This window comes from Coregonus lavaretus, assembly GCF_964263955.1.
Source record: "Coregonus lavaretus genome assembly, contig: HAP1_SCAFFOLD_775, whole genome shotgun sequence".
Taxonomy (NCBI): Eukaryota; Metazoa; Chordata; class Actinopteri; order Salmoniformes; family Salmonidae; genus Coregonus; species Coregonus lavaretus.
Genome location: NW_028159865.1, coordinates 180,234 through 207,226, shown reverse-complemented (window position 1 = coordinate 207,226; position 26,993 = coordinate 180,234). Strand labels below are relative to the sequence as shown.

Genomic DNA, 26,993 nt, shown 5'->3' with positions numbered 1-26,993 from the left:
GTGTGTGTGTCCAGTGTGTGTGTTTCCTGTGTGTGTCCAGTGTTTTTGGCCAGTGTGTGTGTGTGTATGTCCAGTGTGTATGTCCAGTGTGTGTGTGTGTGTCAGTGTTACCATGGTTATTATTTACAGGGACACTGAGTCCCCATCATACCAAACCCTAAACCCTGGATAGAGGGGCTCAGTGAATGTGGTGTGGAATGTGTTCAGGTGGGTCAGTGTGTCAGAGGAGACTCTGTAGAAGGACAGAGTGCCGGCTGGCCAGTCCAGATACACTCCTACTCTGTGGGAGCTGGAGGAGGGGACGTCTATGGTAGTGGACTTATTATTGTGCCAGGCAGAGTAACTGTTGTCAGAGCAGAACAGACTACAGGACTTGTCATTACATCCAATCCTACAGTCATAACCCCTTCCTCTCCTGCTGATTCCTTTATATGTCACTCCTATAACAGCCCCTACCCCACTCCACTCTACCTCCCAGTAACAGCGCCCAGTCAGACCCTCTCTACACAGCACCTGTCTACAGTCCTCAAATCTCTCTGGGTGATCAGGATACGGCTGCTCCTCTCTCCTCCATGTCACCTTTCTGTTCTCCTCAGACAGAGAGAGGAATCTGTTTACTGTGTTTGGGTCCAGTGTGAGATCACAGGCATCTGATGGATGAAACCAGACACAATATTAGAAATCATCATCATTCACATTAGAATGTTAACTCACTTTTCACTAATTCATTTAATGTAGATGTTTCTAGGTATCAAAAGGAGAAGTTAAGGTAACTTGAGACTTGTTGAATGATCATATGTTATACTGTATGGTAATATAAAACACACTTATTCCCATTAATTACACACACACACACACACACAAACACACACATACACACTGAACACACACACACAAACACACACACTGAACACACACACACACACACACACACACACACACACACATCCTGAACAAACACACACACACACACACACACACACACACAAACTGAACACACACACACACACACACTCACATCCTGAACACACACACACACACACCCTGAACACACATACATTTCTAAAGTAACACGAACACGACACACACACACACATTGTCAAAGCAACTCTTTGTAAACTTTGGTGTCCCTGATTTGTGCTTCTGTAGAACTACAGCTGATATTTAATATGACCAAGTAAGTAATGATGGTGGTCTTTGACTTTGACTTCACTTGAATTAAGACTTATTCTTAGTCATATTCTTCACAGCAGTCAACACTCACATTTTCTAAGTCCAGGTTTCATTGTGTTCTCTCCACCATGTTCCACACTGTAGCGGTAAGCAGAAGAACAGACAGTCATTGAGGGATACACCTGAACTCACACACACACACACACACACACACACACACACACACACACACACACACTCACACACACACACACACACACACACACACACAGACACAGACACAGACACACAGACACACACACACACACACACACACACACACACACACACACACACAGTCAGCATATAACTTTGTCCAAGTGTGTGTGTGTGTGTGTGTGTGTCCAGTGTTTGTGTCCTGTGTGTGTCCTTTTTGTGTATGTGTCCTTTTTGTGTGTGTATTTGTCCAGTGTGTGTGTGTGTGTACAGTGTGAGTGTGTGTGTGAGGCCAGTGTGTGTGTGTGTCCAGTGTGTGTGTGTCCAGTGTATGTGTGTGTGTGTCCAGTGTGTGTGTGTGTGTGTCCAGTGTGTGTGTGTGTCCAGTGTGTGTGTGTGTCCAGTGTGTGTGTGTGTCCAGTGTGTGTGTGTGTGTCCAGTGTGTGTGTGTGTGTGTGTGTGTGTGTGTGTGTGTGTGTGTGTGTGTGTGTGTGTGTGTGTCCAGCGTGTGTGTGTGTTTGTCCAGTATGTGTGTGTGTCTAGTGTGTGTATGTATGGATCCAGTGTGTGTGTGTGTGTGTGTGTGAGGCCAGTGTGTGTTTGTGTGTCCAGTGTTTTTGTGTCCAGTGTGTGTGTGATCGTGTGTCCAGAGTGCGTGTGTGTCAAGTGTGTGTATGTGTGCAGTGTGTGTGTGAGTGTGTCCAGTGTGTGTGTGTGTGTGTGTGTCCAGTGTGTGTGTGTCCAGTGTATGTGTGTGTGTGTCCAGTGTGTGTGTGTGTGTGTGTCCAGTGTGTGTGTGTGTCCAGTGTGTGTGTGTGTGTGTCCAGTGTATGTGTGTGTGTGTGTGTGTGTGTGTGTGTCCAGCGTGTGTGTGTGTTTGTCCAGTATGTGTGTGTGTCTAGTGTGTGTATGTATGGATCGAGTGTGTGTGTGTGTGTGTGTGTGTGTGTGTGTCCTATGTGATTGTGTGTGTTTCCTTTTTGTGTGTGTGTGTGTCCAGTCTGTGTCTGTGTGTGTGTGTTTGTCCAGTGTGTTTGTTTGTGTGTGAATGTGTGTGTCCAGTGTGTGTGTGTGTGTCTAGTGTGTTTTTTTCCAGTTTGTGTGTGTGTGGGTGGGTGAGTGTGTGTGAGTGTGTCCAGTGTGTGTGTGTGTGTGTGTGTGTGTCCAGGGTGTGTGTGTGTGTGTGTCCAGTATGTTTGTGTGTGTCCAGTGTGTGTGTGTGTGTGTGTGTGTGTGTGTGTGTCCAGTGTGAGTGTGTTTGTGTGTCTCCAGTGTGTGTGTGTCCAGTGTGTGTGTGTGTGTGTGTCCAATGTTTGTGTTTGTGTGTGTGTGCGTGTGTGTGTGTGTGTCCAGCGTGTGTGTGTGTGTCTAGTGTGTTTTATCCAATGTGTGTGTGTGTGTGTGTCCAGTGTGTTTTTTTCCCCAATTTTGTGTGAATGAGTGAGTGTGTGTTTGGGTGGATCCAGTGTGTTAGTGTGTGTTGGTTCAGTTTGTGTGAGTTTGTGTGTGTCCAGTGTGTGTGTGTCCATTTGTGAGTGTGTGTGTGTCCAGTGTGTGTGTGTGTGTGTGTCCAGTGTGTGTGTGTGTCTCCAGTGTGAGTGTGTGTGTGTGTGTGATCCAGTGTGTGTGTGTTTTTGTCCAGAGTGTGTGTTTCCAGTGTGTGTGTGTCCAGTGTGTGTGTGTGTGTGTCCAGTGTGTGTGTGTGCGTGTGTGTGTGTGTGTGCGTGTGTGTGTGCCCAGTGTGTGTGTGTGTCAAGGATGTGTGTGTGTGTGTCCAGCATGTGTGTGTGTCCATTGTGTGTGTGTGTCCAGTTTGAGTGTGTGTGTGTCCAGTGTGAGTGTGTGTGTGTGTCCAGTGTGAATGTGTGTGTGTGTGTCCAGTGTGTGTGTGTCTGTGTTTTTTGTTTGTATGTGTCCAGTGTGTGTCCAGTGTGTGTGTGTGTCCAGTGTGTGTGTGTGTGTGTGTGCCCAGTGTGTGTGTCCAGTGTTTGTGTGTTTCCAGTATGTGTGTGTGTGTGTGTGTGTGTGTGTGTATGTGTGTGTGTGTGTGTCCAGTGTGTGTGTGTGTGTGTGTGTGTGTGTGTGTGTGTGTGTGTGTGTGTGTGTGTGTGTGTGTGTCCAGTGTGAATGTGTGTGTGTGTGTCCAGTGTGTGTGTGTCTGTGTCCTTTGTTTGTATGTGTCCAGTTTGTGTCCAGTGTGTGTGTGTGTCCAGTGTGTGTGTTCAGTGTGTGTGTCCAGTGTGTGTGTGTGTGTGTGCCCAGTGTGTGTGTCCAGTGTGTGTGTGTGTGTGTGTGTGTTTGTGTGTGTGTGTGTGTGTGTGTGTGTTTGTAAGTGTGTGTGTGTGTGTGTGTCCAGTGTGTGTGTGTGAGTGTGTGTGTGTTTGTGTGTCCAGTTTTTGTGTGTGTGTGCCCAGTGTGTCTGTCCAGTGTGTATGTGTTTCCTTTTTGTGTGTGTGTGTGTGAGACCAGTGTGTGTGTGTCTGTGTCCTTTGTGTGTATGTGTCCAGTGTGTGTGTCCAGTGTGTTTGTGTTCATTGTGTGCACTTGCATGTGTGTCCAGTGTGTATGTGTGTCCAGTGTATGTGTGTGTGTGATACACTGATACACGTGCACATACACACACACACACACACACACACACACACACACACACACAGTCTTTATATAACTTAGTCCAAGTGGTGGTCAGAATGTTTGTCTTAACTAGCCTGATAACTCCAACATGTCTGATATGAACATTGACATAAACCCTCTACATACTTGAGTTTCTCCAGTCTGCAGTGTGGATCCTCCAGTCCAGCAGAGAGCAGTCTGACTCCTGAGTCTCCTGGGTGATTGTAGCTCAGGTCCAGCTCTCTCAGGTGTGTGGGGTTTGACTTCAGAGCTGAGACCAGAGAAGCACAGCCTTCCTCTGTGACTAGACAGCGTGACAGCCTGCAAAGAGTCAAATCATATTAAAACCACACTGCTATTGTTTGGTGGTGAAAATAGTGGCAGTATATTTTTACAACCTATTCAGATACATCAGTGTCCTGAAACCCACCATATCCATTCATAAATTAATGTATCATTATTAGAAATTATCAGATTATTGCTTCTAGATAGAACATGTACAGTGAGGGAAAAAAGTATTTGATCCCCTGCTGATTTTGTACGTTTGCCCAATGACAAAGAAATGATAAGTCTATAATTTTAATGTTAGGTTTATTTGAACAGTGAGAGACAGAATAACAACAACAAAATCCAGAAAAACGCATGTCAAAAATGTTATAAATTGATTTGCATTTTAATGAGGGAAATAATTATTTGACCCCCTCTCAATCAGAAAGGTTTCTGGCTCCCAGGTGTCTTTTATACAGGTAACGAGCTGAGATTAGGAGCACACTCTTAAAGGGAGTGCTCCTAATATCGGTTTGTTACCTGTATAAAAGACACCTGTCCACAGAAGCAATCAATCAATCAGATTCCAAACTCTCCACCATGGCCAAGACCAAAGAGCTCTCCAAGGATGTCAGGGACAAGATTGTAGACCTACAGAAGGATGGAATGGGCTACAAGACCATCGCCAAACAATTGGTGAGAAGGTGACAACAGTTGGTGCGATTATTCGCAAATGGAAGAAACACAAAATAACTGTCAATCTCGCTCGGCCTGGGGCTCCATGCAAGATATCACCTCGTGGAGTTGCAATGATTATTTACATTTTAGCAGACGCTCTTATCCAGAGCGACTTACATTTAGTGCATACATTATTTTTTATTTTTTTTTCATACTGGCCCCCTGTGGGAATCGAACCCACAACCCTGGCATTGCAAATGCCATACCAACCAAACTACATCCCTGCCGGCCATTCCCTCCCCTACCCTGGGCCAATTGAGCGCCGCCCCATGGGTCTCCCGGTCGGCTACGACAGAGCCTGGATTTGAACCAGGATCTCTAGTGGCACAGCTAGCACTGCGATGCAGTGCCTTAGACCACTGCGCCACTCAGGAGAATTACAGGAATTACAGGAACTACAGGAATTATGAGAACAGTGAGGAATCAGCCTAGAACTACACGGGAGGATCTTGTCAATGATCCCAAGGCAGCTGGGACCATAGTCACCAAGAAAACAATTGGTAACACACTATGCAAGGGTTCTTCAATCCGGTCCTGGAGGGCCGAAACACCTCTGTTTTCATCCTCTCCTTCTAATCAGGGGCTAATTCAGACCTGGGACACCAGGTGAGTGCAATTAACTACCAGGTAGAAATTAAAAAAACACAAGTGTTTCGGCCCTCCAGGACCGGAATTGAAGAACCCTGCACTATGCCGTGAAAGGACTGAAATCCTGCAGCGCCCGCAAGGTCCCCCTGCTCAAGAAAGCACTTATACAGGCCCGTCTGAAGTTTGCCAATGAACATCTGAATGATTCAGAGGAGAACTGGGTGAAAGTATTGTGGTCAGATGAGACCAAAAACTAGGTCTTTGGCATCAACTCAACTCGCCGTGTTTGGAGGAGGAGGAATGCTGCCTATGACCCCAAGAACACCATCCCCACCGTCAAACATGGAGGTGGAAACATTATGCTTTGGGGGTGTTTTTCTGCTAAGGGGACAGGACAACTTCACCGCATCAAAGGGACGATGGACGGGGCCATGTACCGTCAAATCTTGGATGAGAACCTCCTTCCCTCAGTCAGGGCATTGAAAATGGGTCGTGGATGGGTATTCCAGCATGACAATGACCCAAAACACACGGCCAAGGCAACAAAGGAGTGGCTCAAGAAGAAGCACATTAAGGTTCTGGAGTGGCCTAGCCAGTCTCCAGACCTTAATCCCATAGAAAATCTGTGGAGGGAGCTGAAGGTTCGAGTTGCCAAACGTCAGCCTCAAAACCTTAATGACTTGGAGAAGATCTGCAAAGAGGAGTGGGACAAAATCCCTCCTGAGATGTGTGCAAACCTGGTGGCCAACTACAAGAAACGTCTGACCTCTGATTGCCAACAAGGGTTTTGCCACCAAGTACTAAGTCATGTTTTGCAGAGGGGTCAAATACTTATTTCCCTCATTAAAATGCAAATCAATTTATAACATTTTTGACATGCGTTTTTCTGGATTTCTTTATTGTTATTCTGTCTCTCACTGTTCAAATAAACCTATCATTAAAATTATGGACTGATCATGTCTTTGTCAGTGGGCAAACGTACAAAATCAGCAGGGGATCAAATACTTTTTTTCCCTCACTGTATAGTACAAATATTTGAGTAGACTGACCAGAGCAGTTTAAAAAGCAGTATCAGTCAAAAGACAGACGGTGAGGTATCAGATTTAGATTGTATGAGTATACAGTCCACACCATTTCTAGTTTGACAGAGAAGCTAACATTTCAAATGAAAGCACTTTATGTATCTAGTCCCCCCATTTGAAGAAGTCAAAAGTATTCTGACCAATTCACTTCAAGTGTATTAAAGTAGTCAAAGGTTTAGTATTTGGTCCCAAACTCGTTGGTTGCATTTGCAGTTTGTTTTGGTTGTGTTTTGGGTTATGTTTTGCCCGATAGTAACTGAATGGTGGATGATGACTGGATTAATTTTCTGTCTAAGTGAGTAGATAACATGTTTCTAAACATTACTAAATGAATCCTGATGATGCCATGATTAAGAAAAATTATGAATTAATCATTAATAATAATGAGTGAGAGAGTTACAGAGGCTACAACAAAACATACTAACCTCTCACCATTAACATAAAATAAAAGGTGACATTCTGTAATTCCACCTAAAATGAAACATTTGATCTCAAATCCAAAATGCTGGAGCATAGCGCCAAATTAAAAACTCTCAGCTTCACTGTCCAAACACATATGGTAAGGACTATGTGTGCCTGGTAAACACATGTGGATCTGGTGAACAGTTATCACTTGTTGACCAACTACAGGAATACTGACCTCAGAGTCTCCAGTTTACAGTGGGGATTCCCCAGTCCAGCAGAGAGCAGCTTCACTCCTGAATCCTTCAGGTCATTGTAGCTCAGGTCCAGCTCTCTCAGGTGTGAGGGGTTTGACCTCAGAGCTGAGACCAGAGAATCACAGCCTTCCTCTGTGACTAGACAGTGTGACAGCCTGCAAAGGGTCAAATCATATTAAAACCACACTGCTATTCTTTGGCGGTGAAAATAGTGGCAGTATATTTTTTCAACATATTCAGATACATCAGTGTCCTGAAACCTGCCATATCTATTCATAAATTAATGTATCATTATTAGAAATGATCAGATTATTGCTTCTAGATAGAACATGTACAGTGAGGGAAAAAAGTATTTGATCCCCTGCTGATTTTGTACGTTTGCCCACTGACAAAGAAATGATCAGTCTATCATTTTAATGGTAGGTTTATTTGAACAGTGAGAGACAGAATAACAACAACAAAATCCAGAAAAACGCATGTCAAAAATGTTATAAATTGATTTGCATTTTAATGAGGGAAATAATTATTTGACCCCCTCTCAATCAGAAAGGTTTCTGGCTCCCAGGTGTCTTTTATACAGGTAACGAGCTGAGATTAGGAGCACACTCTTAAAGGGAGTGCTCCTAATCTCAGTTTGTTACCTGTATAAAAGACACCTGTCCACAGAAGCAATCAATCAATCAGATTCCAAACTCTCCACCATGGCCAAGACCAAAGAGCTCTCCAAGGATGTCAGGGACAAGATTGTAGACCTACACAAGGCTGGAATGGGCTACAAGACCATCGCCAAACAATTGGTGAGAAGGTGACAACAGTTGGTGCGATTATTCGCAAATGGAAGAAACACAAAATAACTGTCAATCTCCCTCGGCCTGGGTCTCCATGCAAGATATCACCTCGTGGAGTTGCAATGATTATTTACATTTTAGCAGACGCTCTTATCCAGAGCGACTTACATTTAGTGCATGCAATATATATTTTTTTTTTTTCATACTGGCCCCCTGTGGGAATCGAACCCACAACCCTGGCATTGCAAATGCCATGCTCTACCAACTGAGCTACATTCCTGCCAGCCATTCCCTCCCCTACCTGGACCAATTGTGCGCCGCCCAATGGGTCTCCCGGTCGCGGCCGGCTACGACAGAGCCTGGATTTGAACCAGGATCTCTAGTGGCACAGCTAGCACTGCGATGCAGTGCCTTAGACCACTGCGCCACTCAGGAGAATTACAGGAATTACAGGAACTACAGGAACTACAGGAATTATGAGAACAGTGAGGAATCAGCCCAGAACTACACGGGAGGATCTTGTCAATGATCCCAAGGCAGCTGGGACCATAGTCACCAAGAAAACAATTGGTAACACACTATGCCAGGGTTCTTCAATTCCGGTCCTGGAGGGCCGAAACACCTCTGTTTTTCATCCTCTCCTTCTAATCAGGGGCTAATTCAGACCTGGGACACCAGGTGAGTGCAATTAACTACCAGGTAGAAATTAAAAAAACACAAGTGTTTCGGCCCTCCAGGACCGGAATTGAAGAACCCTGCATTATGCCGTGAAAGGACTGAAATCCTGCAGCGCCCGCAAGGTCCCCCTGCTCAAGAAAGCACTTATACAGGCCCGTCTGAAGTTTGCCAATGAACATCTGAATGATTCAGAGGAGAACTGGGTGAAAGTATTGTGGTCAGATGAGACCAAAAACTAGGTCTTTGGCATCAACTCAACTCGCCGTGTTTGGAGGAGGAGGAATGCTGCCTATGACCCCAAGAACACCATCCCCACCATCAAACATGGAGGTGGAAACATTATGCTTTGGGGGTGTTTTTCTGCTAAGGGGACAGGACAACTTCACCGCATCAAAGGGACGATGGACGGGGCCATGTACCGTCAAATCTTGGATGAGAACCTCCTTCCCTCAGTCAGGGCATTGAAAATGGGTCGTGGATGGGTATTCCAGCATGACAATGACCCAAAACACACGGCCAAGGCAACAAAGGAGTGGCTCAAGAAGAAGCACATTAAGGTCCTGGAGTGGCCTAGCCAGTCTCCAGACCTTAATCCCATAGAAAATCTGTGGAGGGAGCTGAAGGTTCGAGTTGCCAAACGTCAGCCTCAAAACCTTAATGACTTGGAGAAGATCTGCAAAGAGGAGTGGGACAAAATCCCTCCTGAGATGTGTGCAAACCTGGTGGCCAACTACAAGAAACGTCTGACCTCTGATTGCCAACAAGGGTTTTGCCACCAAGTACTAAGTCATGTTTTGCAGAGGGGTCAAATACTTATTTCCCTCATTAAAATGCAAATCAATTTATAACATTTTTGACATGCGTTTTTCTGGATTTCTTTATTGTTATTCTGTCTCTCACTGTTCAAATAAACCTATCATTAAAATTATGGACTGATCATGTCTTTGTCAGTGGGCAAACGTACAAAATCAGCAGGGGATCAAATACTTTTTTCCCTCACTGTATAGTACAAATATTTGAGTAGACTGACCAGAGCAGTTTAAAAAGCAGTATCAGTCAAAAGACAGACGGTGAGGTATCAGATTTAGATTGTATGAGTATACAGTCCACACCATTTCTAGTTTGACAGAGAAGCTAACATTTCAAATGAAAGCACTTTATGTATCTAGTCCCCCCATTTGAAGAAGTCAAAAGTATTCTGACCAATTCACTTCAAGTGTATTAAAGTAGTCAAAGGTTTAGTATTTGGTCCCAAACTCGTTGGTTGCATTTGCAGTTTGTTTTGGTTGTGTTTTGGGTTATGTTTTGCCCGATAGTAACTGAATGGTGGATGATGACTGGATTAATTTTCTGTCTAAGTGAGTAGATAACATGTTTCTAAACATTACTAAATGAATCCTGATGATGCCATGATTAAGAAAAATTATGAATTAATCATTAATAATAATGAGTGAGAGAGTTACAGAGGCTACAACAAAACATACTAACCTCTCACCATTAACATAAAATAAAAGGTGACATTCTGTAATTCCACCTAAAATGAAACATTTGATCTCAAATCCAAAATGCTGGAGCATAGCGCCAAATTAAAAACTCTCAGCTTCACTGTCCAAACACATATGGTATGGACTATGTGTGCCTGGTAAACACATGTGGATCTGGTGAACAGTTATCACTTGTTGACCAACTACAGGAATACTGACCTCAGAGTCTCCAGTTTACAGTGGGGATTCCCCAGTCCAGCAGAGAGCAGCTTCACTCCTGAATCCTTCAGGTCATTGTAGCTCAGGTCCAGCTCTCTCAGGTGTGAGGGGTTTGACCTCAGAGCTGAGACCAGAGAATCACAGCCTTCCTCTGTGACTAGACAGTGTGACAGCCTGCAAAGGGTCAAATCATATTAAAACCACACTGCTATTCTTTGGCGGTGAAAATAGTGGCAGTATATTTTTTCAACATATTCAGATACATCAGTGTCCTGAAACCTGCCATATCTATTCATAAATTAATGTATCATTATTAGAAATGATCAGATTATTGCTTCTAGATAGAACATGTACAGTGAGGGAAAAAAGTATTTGATCCCCTGCTGATTTTGTACGTTTGCCCACTGACAAAGAAATGATCAGTCTATCATTTTAATGGTAGGTTTATTTGAACAGTGAGAGACAGAATAACAACAACAAAATCCAGAAAAACGCATGTCAAAAATGTTATAAATTGATTTGCATTTTAATGAGGGAAATAATTATTTGACCCCCTCTCAATCAGAAAGGTTTCTGGCTCCCAGGTGTCTTTTATACAGGTAACGAGCTGAGATTAGGAGCACACTCTTAAAGGGAGTGCTCCTAATCTCAGTTTGTTACCTGTATAAAAGACACCTGTCCACAGAAGCAATCAATCAATCAGATTCCAAACTCTCCACCATGGCCAAGACCAAAGAGCTCTCCAAGGATGTCAGGGACAAGATTGTAGACCTACACAAGGCTGGAATGGGCTACAAGACCATCGCCAAACAATTGGTGAGAAGGTGACAACAGTTGGTGCGATTATTCGCAAATGGAAGAAACACAAAATAACTGTCAATCTCCCTCGGCCTGGGTCTCCATGCAAGATATCACCTCGTGGAGTTGCAATGATTATTTACATTTTAGCAGACGCTCTTATCCAGAGCGACTTACATTTAGTGCATGCAATATATTTTTTATTTTTTTCATACTGGCCCCCTGTGGGAATCGAACCCACAACCCTGGCATTGCAAATGCCATGCTCTACCAACTGAGCTACATTCCTGCCAGCCATTCCCTCCCCTACCTGGACCAATTGTGCGCCGCCCAATGGGTCTCCCGGTCGCGGCCGGCTACGACAGAGCCTGGATTTGAACCAGGATCTCTAGTGGCACAGCTAGCACTGCGATGCAGTGCCTTAGACCACTGCGCCACTCAGGAGAATTACAGGAATTACAGGAACTACAGGAACTACAGGAATTATGAGAACAGTGAGGAATCAGCCCAGAACTACACGGGAGGATCTTGTCAATGATCCCAAGGCAGCTGGGACCATAGTCACCAAGAAAACAATTGGTAACACACTATGCCAGGGTTCTTCAATTCCGGTCCTGGAGGGCCGAAACACCTCTGTTTTTCATCCTCTCCTTCTAATCAGGGGCTAATTCAGACCTGGGACACCAGGTGAGTGCAATTAACTACCAGGTAGAAATTAAAAAAACACAAGTGTTTCGGCCCTCCAGGACCGGAATTGAAGAACCCTGCACTATGCCGTGAAAGGACTGAAATCCTGCAGCGCCCGCAAGGTCCCCCTGCTCAAGAAAGCACTTATACAGGCCCGTCTGAAGTTTGCCAATGAACATCTGAATGATTCAGAGGAGAACTGGGTGAAAGTGTTGTGGTCAGATGAGACCAAAAACTAGGTCTTTGGCATCAACTCAACTCGCCGTGTTTGGAGGAGGAGGAATGCTGCCTATGACCCCAAGAACACCATCCCCACCATCAAACATGGAGGTGGAAACATTATGCTTTGGGGGTGTTTTTCTGCTAAGGGGACAGGACAACTTCACCGCATCAAAGGGACGATGGACGGGGCCATGTACCGTCAAATCTTGGATGAGAACCTCCTTCCCTCAGTCAGGGCATTGAAAATGGGTCGTGGATGGGTATTCCAGCATGACAATGACCCAAAACACACGGCCAAGGCAACAAAGGAGTGGCTCAAGAAGAAGCACATTAAGGTCCTGGAGTGGCCTAGCCAGTCTCCAGACCTTAATCCCATAGAAAATCTGTGGAGTGAGCTGAAGGTTCGAGTTGCCAAACGTCAGCCTCAAAACCTTAATGACTTGGAGAAGATCTGCAAAGAGGAGTGGGACAAAATCCCTCCTGAGATGTGTGCAAACCTGGTGGCCAACTACAAGAAACGTCTGACCTCTGATTGCCAACAAGGGTTTTGCCACCAAGTACTAAGTCATGTTTTGCAGAGGGGTCAAATACTTATTTCCCTCATTAAAATGCAAATCAATTTATAACATTTTTGACATGCATTTTTCTGGATTTCTTTATTGTTATTCTGTCTCTCACTGTTCAAATAAACCTATCATTAAAATTATGGACTGATCATGTCTTTGTCAGTGGGCAAACGTACAAAATCAGCAGGGGATCAAATACTTTTTTCCCTCACTGTATAGTACAAATATTTGAGTAGACTGACCAGAGCAGTTTAAAAAGCAGTATCAGTCAAAAGACAGACGGTGAGGTATCAGATTTAGATTGTATGAGTATACAGTCCACACCATTTCTAGTTTGACAGAGAAGCTAACATTTCAAATGAAAGCACTTTATGTATCTAGTCCCCCCATTTGAAGAAGTCAAAAGTATTCTGACCAATTCACTTCAAGTGTATTAAAGTAGTCAAAGGTTTAGTATTTGGTCCCAAACTCGTTGGTTGCATTTGCAGTTTGTTTTGGTTGTGTTTTGGGTTATGTTTTGCCCGATAGTAACTGAATGGTGGATGATGACTGGATTAATTTTCTGTCTAAGTGAGTAGATAACATGTTTCTAAACATTACTAAATGAATCCTGATGATGCCATGATTAAGAAAAATTATGAATTAATCATTAATAATAATGAGTGAGAGAGTTACAGAGGCTACAACAAAACATACTAACCTCTCACCATTAACATAAAATAAAAGGTGACATTCTGTAATTCCACCTAAAATGAAACATTTTATCTCAAATCCAAAATGCTGGAGCATAGCGCCAAATTAAAAACTGTAAGCTTCACTGTCCAAACACATATGGTATGGACTATGTGTGCCTGGTAAACACATGTGGATCTGGTGAACAGTTATCACTTGTTGACCAACTACAGGAATACTGACCTCAGAGTCTCCAGTTTACAGTGGGGATTCCCCAGTCCATCAGAGAGCAGCTTCACTCCTGAATCCTTCAGGTCATTTTAGCTCAGGTCCAGCTCTCTCAGGTGTGAGGGGTTTGACCTCAGAGCTGAGACCAGAGAATCACAGCCTTCCTCTGTGACTAGACAGTGTGACAGCCTGCAAAGAGTCAAATCATATTAAAACCACACTGCTATTCTTTGGCGGTGAAAATAGTGGCAGTATATTTTTTCAACATATTCAGATACATCAGTGTCCTGAAACCTGCCATATCTATTCATAAATTAATGTATCATTATTAGAAATGATCAGATTATTGCTTCTAGATAGAACATGTACAGTGAGGGAAAAAAGTATTTGATCCCCTGCTGATTTTGTACGTTTGCCCACTGACAAAGAAATGATCAGTCTATCATTTTAATGGTAGGTTTATTTGAACAGTGAGAGACAGAATAACAACAACAAAATCCAGAAAAACGCATGTATAAAATGTTATATATTGATTTGCATTTTAATGAGGGAAATAATTATTTGACCCCTCTCAATCAGAAAGGTTTCTGGCTCCCAGGTGTCTTTTATACAGGTAACGAGCTGAGATTAGGAGCACACTCTTAAAGGGAGTGCTCCTAATCTCAGCTTGTTACCTGTATAAAAGACACCTGTCCACAGAAGCAATCAATCAATCAGATTCCAAACTCTCCACCATGGCCAAGACCAAAGAGCTCTCCAAGGATGTCAGGGACAAGATTGTAGACCTACACAAGGCTGGAATGGGCTACAAGACCATCGCCAAACAATTGGTGAGAAGGTGACAACAGTTGGTGCGATTATTCGCAAATGGAAGAAACACAAAATAACTGTCAATCTCCCTCGGCCTGGGTCTCCATGCAAGATATCACCTCGTGGAGTTGCAATGATTATTTACATTTTAGCAGACGCTCTTATCCAGAGCGACTTACATTTAGTGCATGCAATATTTTTTTTATTTTTTTCATACTGGCCCCCTGTGGGAATCGAACCCACAACCCTGGCATTGCAAATGCCATGCTCTACCAACTGAGCTACATCCCTGCCAGCCATTCCCTCCCCTACCTGGACCAATTGTGCGCCGCCCCATGGGTCTCCCGGTCACGGCCGGCTACGACAGAGCCTGGATTTGAACCAGGATCTCTAGTGGCACAGCTAGCACTGCGATGCAGTGCCTTAGACCACTGCGCCACTGAGGAGAATTACAGGAACTACAGGAACTACAGGAATTATGAGAACAGTGAGGAATCAGCCCAGAACTACACGGGATGATCTTGTCAATGATCCCAAGGCAGCTGGGACCATAGTCACCAAGAAAACAATTGGTAACACACTATGCCAGGGTTCTTCAATTCCGGTCCTGGAGGGCCGAAACACCTCTGTTTTTCATCCTCTCCTTCTAATCAGGGGCTAATTCAGACGTGGGACACCAGGTGAGTGCAATTAACTACCAGGTAGAAATTAAAAAAACACAAGTGTTTCAGCCCTCCAGGACCGGAATTGAAGAACCCTGCATTATGCCGTGAAAGGACTGAAATCCTGCAGCGCCCGCAAGGTCCCCCTGCTCAAGAAAGCACTTATACAGGCCCGTCTGAAGTTTGCCAATGAACATCTGAATGATTCAGAGGAGAACTGGGTGAAAGTATTGTGGTCAGATGAGACCAAAAACTAGGTCTTTGGCATCAACTCAACTCGCCGTGTTTGGAGGAGGAGGAATGCTGCCTATGACCCCAAGAACACCATCCCCACCGTCAAACATGGAGGTGGAAACATTATGCTTTGGGGGTGTTTTTCTGCTAAGGGGACAGGACAACTTCACCGCATCAAAGGGACGATGGACGGGGCCATGTACCGTCAAATCTTGGATGAGAACCTCCTTCCCTCAGTCAGGGCATTGAAAATGGGTCGTGGATGGGTATTCCAGCATGACAATGACCCAAAACACACGGCCAAGGCAACAAAGGAGTGGCTCAAGAAGAAGCACATTAAGGTCCTGGAGTGGCCTAGCCAGTCTCCAGACCTTAATCCCATAGAAAATCTGTGGAGGGAGCTGAAGGTTCGAGTTGCCAAATGTCAGCCTCAAAACCTTAATGACTTGGAGAAGATCTGCAAAGAGGAGTGGGACAAAATCCCTCCTGAGATGTGTGCAAACCTGGTGGCCAACTACAAGAAACGTCTGACCTCTGATTGCCAACAAGGGTTTTGCCACCAAGTACTAAGTCATGTTTTGCAGAGGGGTCAAATACTTATTTCCCTCATTAAAATGCAAATCAATTTATAACATTTTTGACATGCGTTTTTCTGGATTTCTTTATTGTTATTCTGTCTCTCACTGTTCAAATAAACCTATCATTAAAATTATGGACTGATCATGTCTTTGTCAGTGGGCAAACGTACAAAATCAGCAGGGGATCAAATACTTTTTTCCCTCACTGTATAGTACAAATATTTGAGTAGACTGACCAGAGCAGTTTAAAAAGCAGTATCAATCAAAAGACAGACAGTGAGGTATCAGATTTAGATTGTATTGAGTATACAGTCCACACCATATCTATTTTGACAGAGAAGCTAACATTTCAAATGAAAGCACTTTATGTATCTAGTCCCCCCATTTGAAGAAGTCAAAAGTATTCTGACCAATTCACTTCAAGTGTATTAAAGTAGTCAAAGGTTTAGTATTTGGTCCCAAACTCGTTGGTTTCATTTGCAGTTTGTTTTGGTTGTGTTTTGGGTTATGTTTTGCCCAATAGTAACTGAATGGTGGATGATGACTGGATTAATTTTCTGTCTAAGTGAGTAGATAACATGTTTCTAAACATTACTAAATGAATCCTGATGATGCCATAATTAAGAAAAATTATGAATTAATCATTAATAATAATGAGTGAGAGAGTTCCAGAGGCTACAACAAAATATGCTAACCTCTCACCATTAACATAAAATAAAAGGTGACATTCTGTAATTCCACCTAATATGAAACATTTTATCTGAAATCCAAAATGCTGGAGCATAGCGCCAAATTAAAAACTGTAAGCTTCACTGTCCAAACACATATGGTATGGACTATGTGTGCCTGGTAAACACACGTGGATCTGGTGAACAGTTATCACTTGTTGACCAACTACAGGAATACTGACCTCAGAGTCTCCAGTTTACAGTGGGGATTCCCCAGTCCAGCAGAGAGCAGCTTCACTCCTGAATCCTTCATGGCAGTGTAACTCAGGTCCAGCTCTCTCAGGTGTGAGGGGTTTGAACTGAGAGCTGAGGCCAACACTTCACAGGATGTGTCTGTGAGTTTACAGCCAGTGAGTCTGTCAACAGAGTAAATACCATGAGGGACAGGTTGTATTAAAATGTTACATTTAGCTTTTCCTGCTTACACTGTTACCCCTGCACTAATAATGTGAACACTGTGTATAGATGTCTCAATGCTACAACTTTTCTGATCCGTTTGTATTACAGTTTGTTTAAGACTTTTCAGCTGATAGAAAGTTTAGTCAGCCAATGAAAATATTGTTGTTCTTACATACAGTAAAGTTTGGTCTGAGGGATAGTCACATGAGTACTTACAGAGCCAGTCAGCCAATAGAAATGCTGCTGTAACTACAATGTATTTTGGTGTGGGATATTTCCATCAATACTTACAGAGCTTTCCTGCAGCCTCTCACAGCTGGGAGCAGTCTCCTACGACCCTCCTCTGATGTCTTGTATACCTTCGGGTCAAACACATCCAGAACCTCCTCTGATATCTGTAGCATGTAGGCCAGTGCTGAACACTGAGAATGTGTGAGTTTTTTGGATCTCTTCTCTGACCTCAAGTACGCTTGGATTTCCTCCTGTACTGAATGGTCTTTCATCTCTATCAGACAGTGGAAGAGATTGATGCACCTCTCAGGGGAGATGTTCTTCCTCTGCATCACCTTAAGGGATCGGATTGTTTTCTGGACGCTGTCTGGACTGCTTTCTGTCTGTGTCACCAGACCTCGTAGGAGTTTCTGATTGGACTCCAGTGACATGCCATGAAGGAAGCGGACAAAGAGGTCCAGGTGTCCGTTCTTGCTCTCCAAGGCTTTATCCACGGTACTATTCAGCAGCTCATGCAAGGTTAGCTCTTCAGATGCAGCTCTAGACTTTCTCTCGAGGAAGGGCTTCAGTGCATCCATGTTCTTGGTTGTGTAACAATGGTACATGTAGACAGCTGAGAGAAACTCCTGAATGCTCAGATGAACAAAGCAGTACACCACTCTCTGAAATAACACAGACTCTTCTTTAAAGATTTGTGTGCACACTCCTGAGTACACTGAGGCTTCTTTGACATCAATGCCACACTCTTTCAGGTCTTCTTCATAGAACATGAGATTACCCTTCTCCAGATTTTCAAACGCCAGCATCCCCAGCTTCAGAAGAATTTCCTTATCTGACTCCATAAGCTCCTGTTGATCCATCTCAACTCTTCCATGATATTTCTGGTTCTTCAGGCTGGTCTGAATGAGCAGGAAGTGTATTGACATCTCAGTCAGAGTCGTGGGCATCTCTCTCCTCTTGTCTGTACTCAACATGTGTTCAAGGACTACTGCAGAAATCCAACAGAAGACTGGAATGTGGCACATGATGTGGAGGCTCCTTGATGTCTTTATGTGTGAGATGATTCTGCTGGCCAGGTCCTCATCACTGAATCTCTTCCTAAAGTACTCCTCCTTCTGTGGGTCATTGAACCCTCGTACCTCTGTCACCTGGTCAACACACTTAGGGGGGATCTGATTGGTTGCTGCTGGTCAGGAGGTTATCCATAGGAGAGCAGAGGGAAGCAGATTCCCCTTGATGAGGTTTGTCAGCAGAACATCGACAGACGATGTCTGGGTGACATCAGACACCTTTTCATTGTGCTGGAAATCCAATGGAAGTCTGCTTTCATCCAAACCATCAAAGATGAACATAGCTTTACAGGCAGTGAGTTTCTTTGCATTGCCTATGTCTAGTTCTGTGTGGAAGCCATTTAAAAGTCTGAGAAGACTGTACTGGAGATATTTAATCAAGTTCAGCTCCCGGAAAGGAAGCACAAATATGATATCCACATCTTGGTTCGCCTTCTCTTCAGCCCAGTCTAGGATGAACTTCTGCACAGAGACTGTTTTTCCGATGCCAGCGATGCCCTTCGTCAGCACAGTTCTGATGCTTCTCTCTTGGCCTGGTAAGGGTTTAAATATGTCATTGCAGTGGATTGCTGTGTCATGTGAGGTTGGTGTCCTGGATGCTGTCTCTAGCTGCCACACCTCATGTTCATTGTTAACCCCTTCACTCTCTCCCTCGGTGATGTAGAGCTCTGTGTAAATCCTGTTGAGGGGAGTTTGGTTCCCTGCTTTTTCCATACCTTCTATCACACATTCATACCTCCTTTTCAGACTGTCTTTATGGTTTACTATAGCTCTCTGCAGGCTGTCATCCACTACAAGGGAAGAGGGAAAATGATGTGTATCAGAAACATTCATTGACAGGATGAAAAGTGGGCCTTCCACAACTACAGTAACATCTATTATCTCATAATATTGTAGTTAACTACTGTAAATCATATTAAGGTATTGACTTGGCCCACGTGTGCAAGTGGTCTTACTGTTTTCAGAGCCTCTTGTTTTATTGGGTTGACTCAGCTGCTGTAGTACAGGCCGTGTTCTGGATCTCTTTCTACGCTGAGGACAGTCATAGTCTCCTGAAGGAGCAGGTTTCTCCCAGTATCTGGTGATGCACTGTCTGCAGAACCTGTGTCCACAGGTGATAGAGACTGGATCCCTCAGCACCTGCTGACACACTGCACACCTGGACTGATCCTCTGGCAGAGTAGACCATCCACTACAGAGATAAAGGAGAGAGAGAGAGATTGTAGATGTTAATACTGATCCTCTAACAGAGTAGACCTTCCACTACAGAGATAAAGGAGAGAGAGATTGTAGATGTTAATACTGATCCTTTAACAGAGTAGACCTTCCACTACAGAGATAAAGGAGAGAGAGAGATTGTAGATGTTAATACTGTTCATAGACAGACAGCTGGGAACAGAATACTCTGCACTCTGAGTGGTAGTAGCCTCTGGAATGGATAACATGTCCACAGTGGTATTACTAAACTATATGAACTCAGAAGGTTGTAGAAACATGTCCACAGTGGTATTACTAAACTATATGAACTCAGAAGGTTGTAGAAACATGTCCACAGTGGTATTACTAAACTATATGAACTCAGGTTGTAGAAACATGTCCACAGTGGTATTACTAAACTATATGAACTCAGGTTGTAGAAACATGTCCACAGTGGTATTACTAAACTATATGAACTCAGAAGGTTGTAGAAACATGTCCACAGTGACATTACTAAACTATATTAACTCAGAAGTTGATGATACGCCTGTTGCGTAGCAGCCACTGAACTGCTCTCGGACTTACTTATTGCTGTTCACTGGACCTTATGATCACTCAGCTACTGCTTTATGCCTCTCTCCCATGTCAATATGCCTTGCCTATTGCTGTTTCGGTTATTTCTTATTGTACTATTTCACTGTAGAGCCCGCAGCCCAGCTCAACCTGCCTTAGACAGCTCCTTTGTCCCACCCCCCCCATACATATAGACCGGCTCAATCGGTGCCTCCAGTGATGCTATCTCTTTCATTGTTACCCAACGCTTAGGTTTACCTCCACTGTACTCATATCCTTCCATATCCTTGTCTGTACATAATGCCCTGAATCTTTTCTACAACGCCCGGAAATCTGCCCCTTTTCTCTGTACCCAACGTACTAGAAGACCAGTTCTTAAAGCCTTTAGCCGTATCCTTATTCTATTCCTCCTCTGTTCCTCTGTTGATGTAGAGGTTAACCCAGGCCCTGTAGCCCTCAGTATCACTCCTGCTCCCCAGGCGCTATCATTTGTTGACTTCTGTAACCGTAAAAGCCTTGGTTTCTTGCATGTTAACATCAGAAGCCTCCTCCCTAAGTTTGAGTTATTCACTGCGTTAGCACACTCCGCCAACCCTGATGTTCTAGCAGTGTCTGAATCCTGGCTTAGGAAGGCCACCAAAGATTCAGAAATGTCCATTCCCAACTACAACATTTTCCGTCTAGATAGAACTGCCAAAGGGGGCTGAGTTGCAATTCTCTGTAGCTCAGCTGGTAGAGCACGGCGCTTGTAACGCCAAGGTAGTGGGTTCGATCCCCGGGACCACCCATACACAAAAGAAAAATGTATGCACGCATGACTGTAAGTCGCTTTGGATAAAAGCGTCTGCTAAATGGCATATTATATTATTATAGCCTGCAGAGCTCAATCATACTATCCAGGTCTGTGCCCAAACAGTTTGAGCTCCTACTTCTAAAAATCCACCTTTCCAGAAATAAGTCTCTCACTGTTGCCGCTTGCTACAGACCCCCCTCAGCCCCCAGCTGTGCCCTGGACACCATATGTGAATTGATTGAACCCCATCTATCCTCAGAGTTCGTATTGCTTGGCAGCGATCACTGCCTCATTGCCTGCGTCCGTAATGGGTCCGCGGTCAAACGACCACCCCACATCACTGTCAAACGCTCCCTAAAACACTTCAGCAAGCAGGCCTTTCTAATTGACCTGGCCCGGGTATCCTGGATGGATATTGACCTCATTCTGTTAGTAGAGGATGCCTGGTTGTTCTTTAAAAGTGCCTTCCTCTCCATCTTAAATAAGCATGCTCCATTCAAAAAATTCAGAACTAAGAACAGATATAGCCCCTGGTTCACCCCAGACTTGACTGCCCTTGACCAGCACAAAAACATCCTGTGGCGTACTGCATTAGCATCGAACAGCCCCCGCGATATGCAACTTTTCAGGGAAGTCAGGAACCAATATACACAATCAGTTAGGAAAGCAATGGCTAGCTTTTTCAAACAGAAATTTGCATCCTGTAGCACTAACTCCAAAAAGTTTTGGGACACTGTAAAGTCCATGGAGAATAAGAGCACCTCCTCCCAGCTGCCCACTGCACTGAGGCTAGGAAACACTTTCACTACCGCTAAATCTACGATAATCGAAAATTTCAACAAGCATTTTGCTACGGCTGGCCATGCTTTCCACCTGGCTACCCCTACCCCGGCCACCAGCTCTGCACCCTCCACTGCAACTTGCCCACTCCACTGCAACTTTCTTTCTAAAATTAGCCGCCGAAATAGTCGCAACCCCTATTACTAGCCTGTTCAACCTCTCTTTCGTATCGTCTGAGATCCCCAGAGATTGGAAAGCTGCCGCGGTCATCCCCCTCTTCAAAGGGGGTGACACTCTAGATCCAAACTGTTACAGACCTATATCCATCCTGCCCTGCCTTTCGAAAGTATTTGAAAGCCAAGTTAACAAACAGATCACCGAACATTTTGAATCCCACCGTACCTTCTCCGCTATGCAATCTGGTTTCCGAGCTGGTCATGGGTGCACCTCAGCCACGCTCAAGGTCCTAAACGATATTATAACCGCGATCGATAAAAGACAGTACTGTGCAGCCGTCTTCATCGACCTGGCCAAGGCTTTCGACTCCGTCAATCACCGCATTCTAATTGGCAGACTAAATAGCCTTGGTTTCTATACCTGCCTCGCCTGGTTCACCAACTACTTCTCAGATAGAGTTCAATGTGTCAAATCGGAGGGCCTGTTGTCTGGACCTCTGGCAGTCTCTATGGGGGTGCCACAGGGTTCAATTCTCGGGCCGACTCTATTCTCTGTGTATATCAATGATGTCGCTCTTGCTGCTGGTGACTCTCAGATCCACCTCTACGCAGACGACACCATACATCTGTATACATCTGGCCCTTCATTGGACACTGTGTTAACAAACCTCCAAACGAGCTTCAATGCCATACAACACTCCTTCCGTAGCCTCCAACTGCTCTTAAACGCTAGTAAAACTAAATGCATGCTCTTCAATCGAACGCTGCTTGCACCCGCCCACCCGACTAGAATCACTACTCTCGGCGGGTCTGACTTAGAATATGTGGACAACTACAAACACCTAGGTGTCTGGTTAGACCGTAAAACTCTCCTTCCAGACTCACATTAAGCATCTCCAATCCAAAGTTAAATCTAGAATCGGCTTCCCATTTCGCAACAAAGCCACCTTCACTCATGCTGCCAAACATGCGCTCGTAAAACTGACTATCGTACCGATCCTTGACTTTGGCGATGTCATTTACAAAATAGCCTCCAACACTCTACTCAGCAAATTGGATGTAGTCTATCACAGTGTCATCCGTTTTGTCACCAAACCCCCATATACTACCCACCATTGTGACCTGTACACTCTTGTTGGCTGGCCCTCACTACATATTCGTCGCCAATCCCACTGGCTCCAGGTCATCTATAAATCTCTGCTAGGTAAATCCCCACCTTATCTTAGCTCATTGGTCACCATAGCAACACCCACCCGTAGTATGCGCTCCAGCAGGTATATCTCACTGGTCATCCCCAAAAGCCAACACCTCCTTTGGCCGCCATTCCTTCCAGTTCTCTGCTGCTAATGACTGGAACGAACTGCAAAAATCTCTGAAGCTGGAGACTCTTATCTCCCTCACTAACTTTAAGCATCAGTTGTCAGAGCAGCTTACCGATCACTGCACCTGTACACAGCCCATCTGAAATTAGCCCACCCAACTACCTCATCCCCATATTGTTATTTATTTTGCTCATTTGCACCCCAGTATCTCTATTTGCACATCATCTTCTGCACATCTATCACTCCAGTGTTAATACTAAATTGTAACTATTTTGCACTATGGTCTATTCATTGCCTTACCTCCATAACTTACTACATTGGACACACTGTATATATATTTTCTGTTGTATTTTTGACTTTATGTTTTTCTCTGTGTTGTTGTTTTTATCGCACTGCTTTGCTTTATCTTGGCCAGGTCGCTGTTGTAAATGAGAACTTGTTCTCAACTGGCTTACCTGGTTAAATAAAGGTGAAATCAAATCAAATAAAAATTGTGCAGGGGTACCAGGTAGTTGAGGTAATATGTAGGTAGGGGTGAAAGTGACTAGGCAATCAGGATAGAGATTACATCTCCTTATCCAGGGAGTGCACACACACTCACACACAACAAAAATAAATGGGAAAATGGGAGAGGAGAAATGACTAGAGACAGTGTTGTTTAACTCACTGACCATGACCCATGAGTTCTTCTTACCTTTGTTCAGTAGAAAAGTCTCCCTCTCTAAAGGATATAGGAGGACCCATAGACTGGTCACTCTTCATGGACACACAGCTGGGTACAGGGGAGGCTGGTCTCTCCTGCTTGATTGGACTTCAACACAACAGAGACAAACATTACATCTCTCATCTACTCTGAGTTCAGATGGGGAAACAAGAGTTTCATTCCAAAACACTATATATCCATTTTCAGAAAAATGTTGGTCAATTAGCTTTTATTGTTTAAAGAAAATATTAAACCACTACAAGGCTTTATAAAGGTGTCTAAAGTGTAATTTCCCCTTACAAATGTCAGACTTGATTTGCCCTGATGAAAAATGAATGAACCCCTACAGAAAATATCCCTTAATTATAATCCACATAAAAATGCACATTTGCTGTTGCCGCAGGATTATTTTCCTGCTGTGAGAAACTGGGTCAAATGAAGATATGGCATCTGTAAATGCATTCATCTTAAGGTAGCTAGGTGAGATATACAGGATACGAACATTACATTCCAGCTAAACAATGGTTTTAAATCACATCTCAAATATACAATAGTTACATTGAAGGTACCCATTAGTAATCATTTCTGATGAAAAATCACAAATGTGATTTTCTTTTCTCCTATATAGCATTTTCGAAAATAAATTCTTAAACAATATTTTCAGCTCACCTCTTAGTTTTGGTGTCATGTTCCCCAGAGAGACTCATTTTAGAGGCAGGGCCCCCCTCCTCTCTCTCCCCAGAGAGACTCATTTTAGACCACTGACCCCTAAACAGAGATGCAGCATGTTGGTTATGGTGAACACAGTGACAACTAATTATTGAATGTACATTATTCTCTTTTACTCATGATCTCTTAGAAATAAAACAGTTTACTAACAGACACATCCAAACACATCTCTCTCTCTATCTCTCTCTCTCCGCCACACCTGCTGTCTCGACATCTGAATGCTCGACTATGAAAAGGCAACTGACATTTACTCCTGAGGTGCTGACCTGTTGCAACCTCTATAACCACTGTGATTATTATTTGACCCTGCAGGTCATCTATGAACATTTGAACATCTTGAAGAATGATCAGGCCTTAATGGCCATGTACTGTTATAATCTCCACCTGGCACAGCCAGAAGAGGGCTGGTCACCCCTCAGAGCCTGGTTCCTCTCTAGGTTTCTTCCTAGGTTCCTGCCTTTCTAGGGAGTTTTTCCTAGCCACAGTGCTTCAACATCCGAACATGCGCTGTTCGGCACGAGACGACCGTTAGAGCCAATGACGTGTTTCTGCCAATGACCTTCAAATCAAATTGTATTTCTCACATGCGCTGAATACAACAGTGGTACACTTTACCGTGAAATGCTTACTAACGAGCCCTTTCCCAACAATGCAGAGTTAAAAAGTCACAAAAATTAGCTAAATAAAAAAAAGGAAATCGTAACATAATGATATAACAATAATGAGGCTATTAGGAGTACCAGTACTGAGTCAATGTGCAGGGGTACCAGGTAGTTGGGGTAATAACTAGACTATATACAAGGAGTACCAGTACTGAGTCAATGTGCAGGGGTACCAGGTAGTTGAGGTAATAACTAGACTATATACAAGGAGTACCAGTACTGAGTCAATGTGCAGGGGTACCAGGTAGTTGAGGTAATAACTAGACTATATACAAGGAGTACCAGTACTGAGTCAATGTGCATGGGGTACCAGGTAGTTGAGGTAATAACTAGACTATATACAAGGAGTACCAGTACTGAGTCAATGTGCAGGGGTACCAGGTAGTTGAGGTAATAACTAGACTATATACAAGGAGTACCAGTACTAAGTCAATGTGCAGGGGTACCAGGTAGTTGAGGTAATAACTAGACAATATACAAGGAGTACCAGTACTGAGTCAATGTGCAGGGGTACCAGGTAGTTGAGGTAATATGTACATGTAGGTAGGGGTAACAGTGACTAGGCAATCAGGATAGAGATTACATCTCCTCATCCAGGGAGTGCACACAAACACACACACACACACACACACACACACACACACACACACACACACACACACACACACACACACACAGGGAATGTTGTGTTTGTTTGATAATGTTTCAGGACTATGAAAATGGAAAAAAGGATTAGCCTATGGATTATGAAAACAACAAAAATAAATGGGAAAATGGGAGAGGAGAAATGACTAGAGACAGTGTTGTTTAACTCACTGACCATGACCCATGAGTTCTTCTTACCTTTGTTCAGTAGAAAAGTCTCCCTCTCTAAACTTTATAGGAGGATGCATAGACCAGTCACTCTTCATGGACACACAGCTGGGTACAGGGGAGGCTGGTCTCTCCTGCTTGATTGGGCTTCAACACAACAGAGACAAACATTACATCTCTCATCTACTCTGAGCTCAGATGGGGAAACATAAGAAGAGTTTCATTCCAAAATGCTATATATCCATTTTCAGAAATGTTGGTCAATTAGCTTTTATTGTTTAAAGAAATTATTAAACCACTACAAGGCTTTATAAAGGTGTCTAAAGTGTGTAATTTCCACTTTAAAATGTCAGACTTGATTTTCCCTGATGAAAAATGTATGAACCCCTACAGAAAATATGCCTTAATTATAATCCACCTAAAAATACACATTTGCTATTGCTGCAGGATTATGTTCCTGCTGTGAGAAACTGTGCCAAATTAAGATATGGCATCTGTAAATGCATTCATCTTAAGGTAGCTAGGTGAGACGACCACGTATCACAGTCAAATATACAGGATACGAACATTACATTCCAGCAAAACAATGGTTTTAAATCACATCTCAAATCTACAATAGTTACATTGAAGGTACCCATTAGTAATAATTTCTGATGAAAAAACAGAAATGTGATTTTCTTTCTCCTATATAGCACTTTGGAATATAAATTCTTAAACAATATTTTCAGCTCACCTCTTAGCTTTGGTGTCATGTCCCCCAAAGAGACTAATTTTAGAGGCAGGGCCCCCCTCCTCTCTCTCCCCAGAGAGACTCCTTTTAGAGGCAGGGCCCCCCTCCTCTCTCTCCCCAGAGAGACTCATTTTAGAGGCAGGGCC

General features: G+C 43.7%; 1 pseudogene across 1 annotated transcript; it reads right to left on the bottom strand.

The window, feature by feature from the left end:
• On the bottom strand, nucleotides 1-26,993 carry LOC311122365 (protein NLRC3-like; annotated as a pseudogene). Its single transcript has 8 exons — nucleotides 26,851-26,993; nucleotides 19,326-19,561; nucleotides 17,360-19,160; nucleotides 16,852-17,025; nucleotides 10,485-10,658; nucleotides 7,297-7,470; nucleotides 4,118-4,302; nucleotides 1-650 (listed from the first exon to the last, which is right to left on the bottom strand). The product of its transcript is annotated as a protein NLRC3-like (transcript).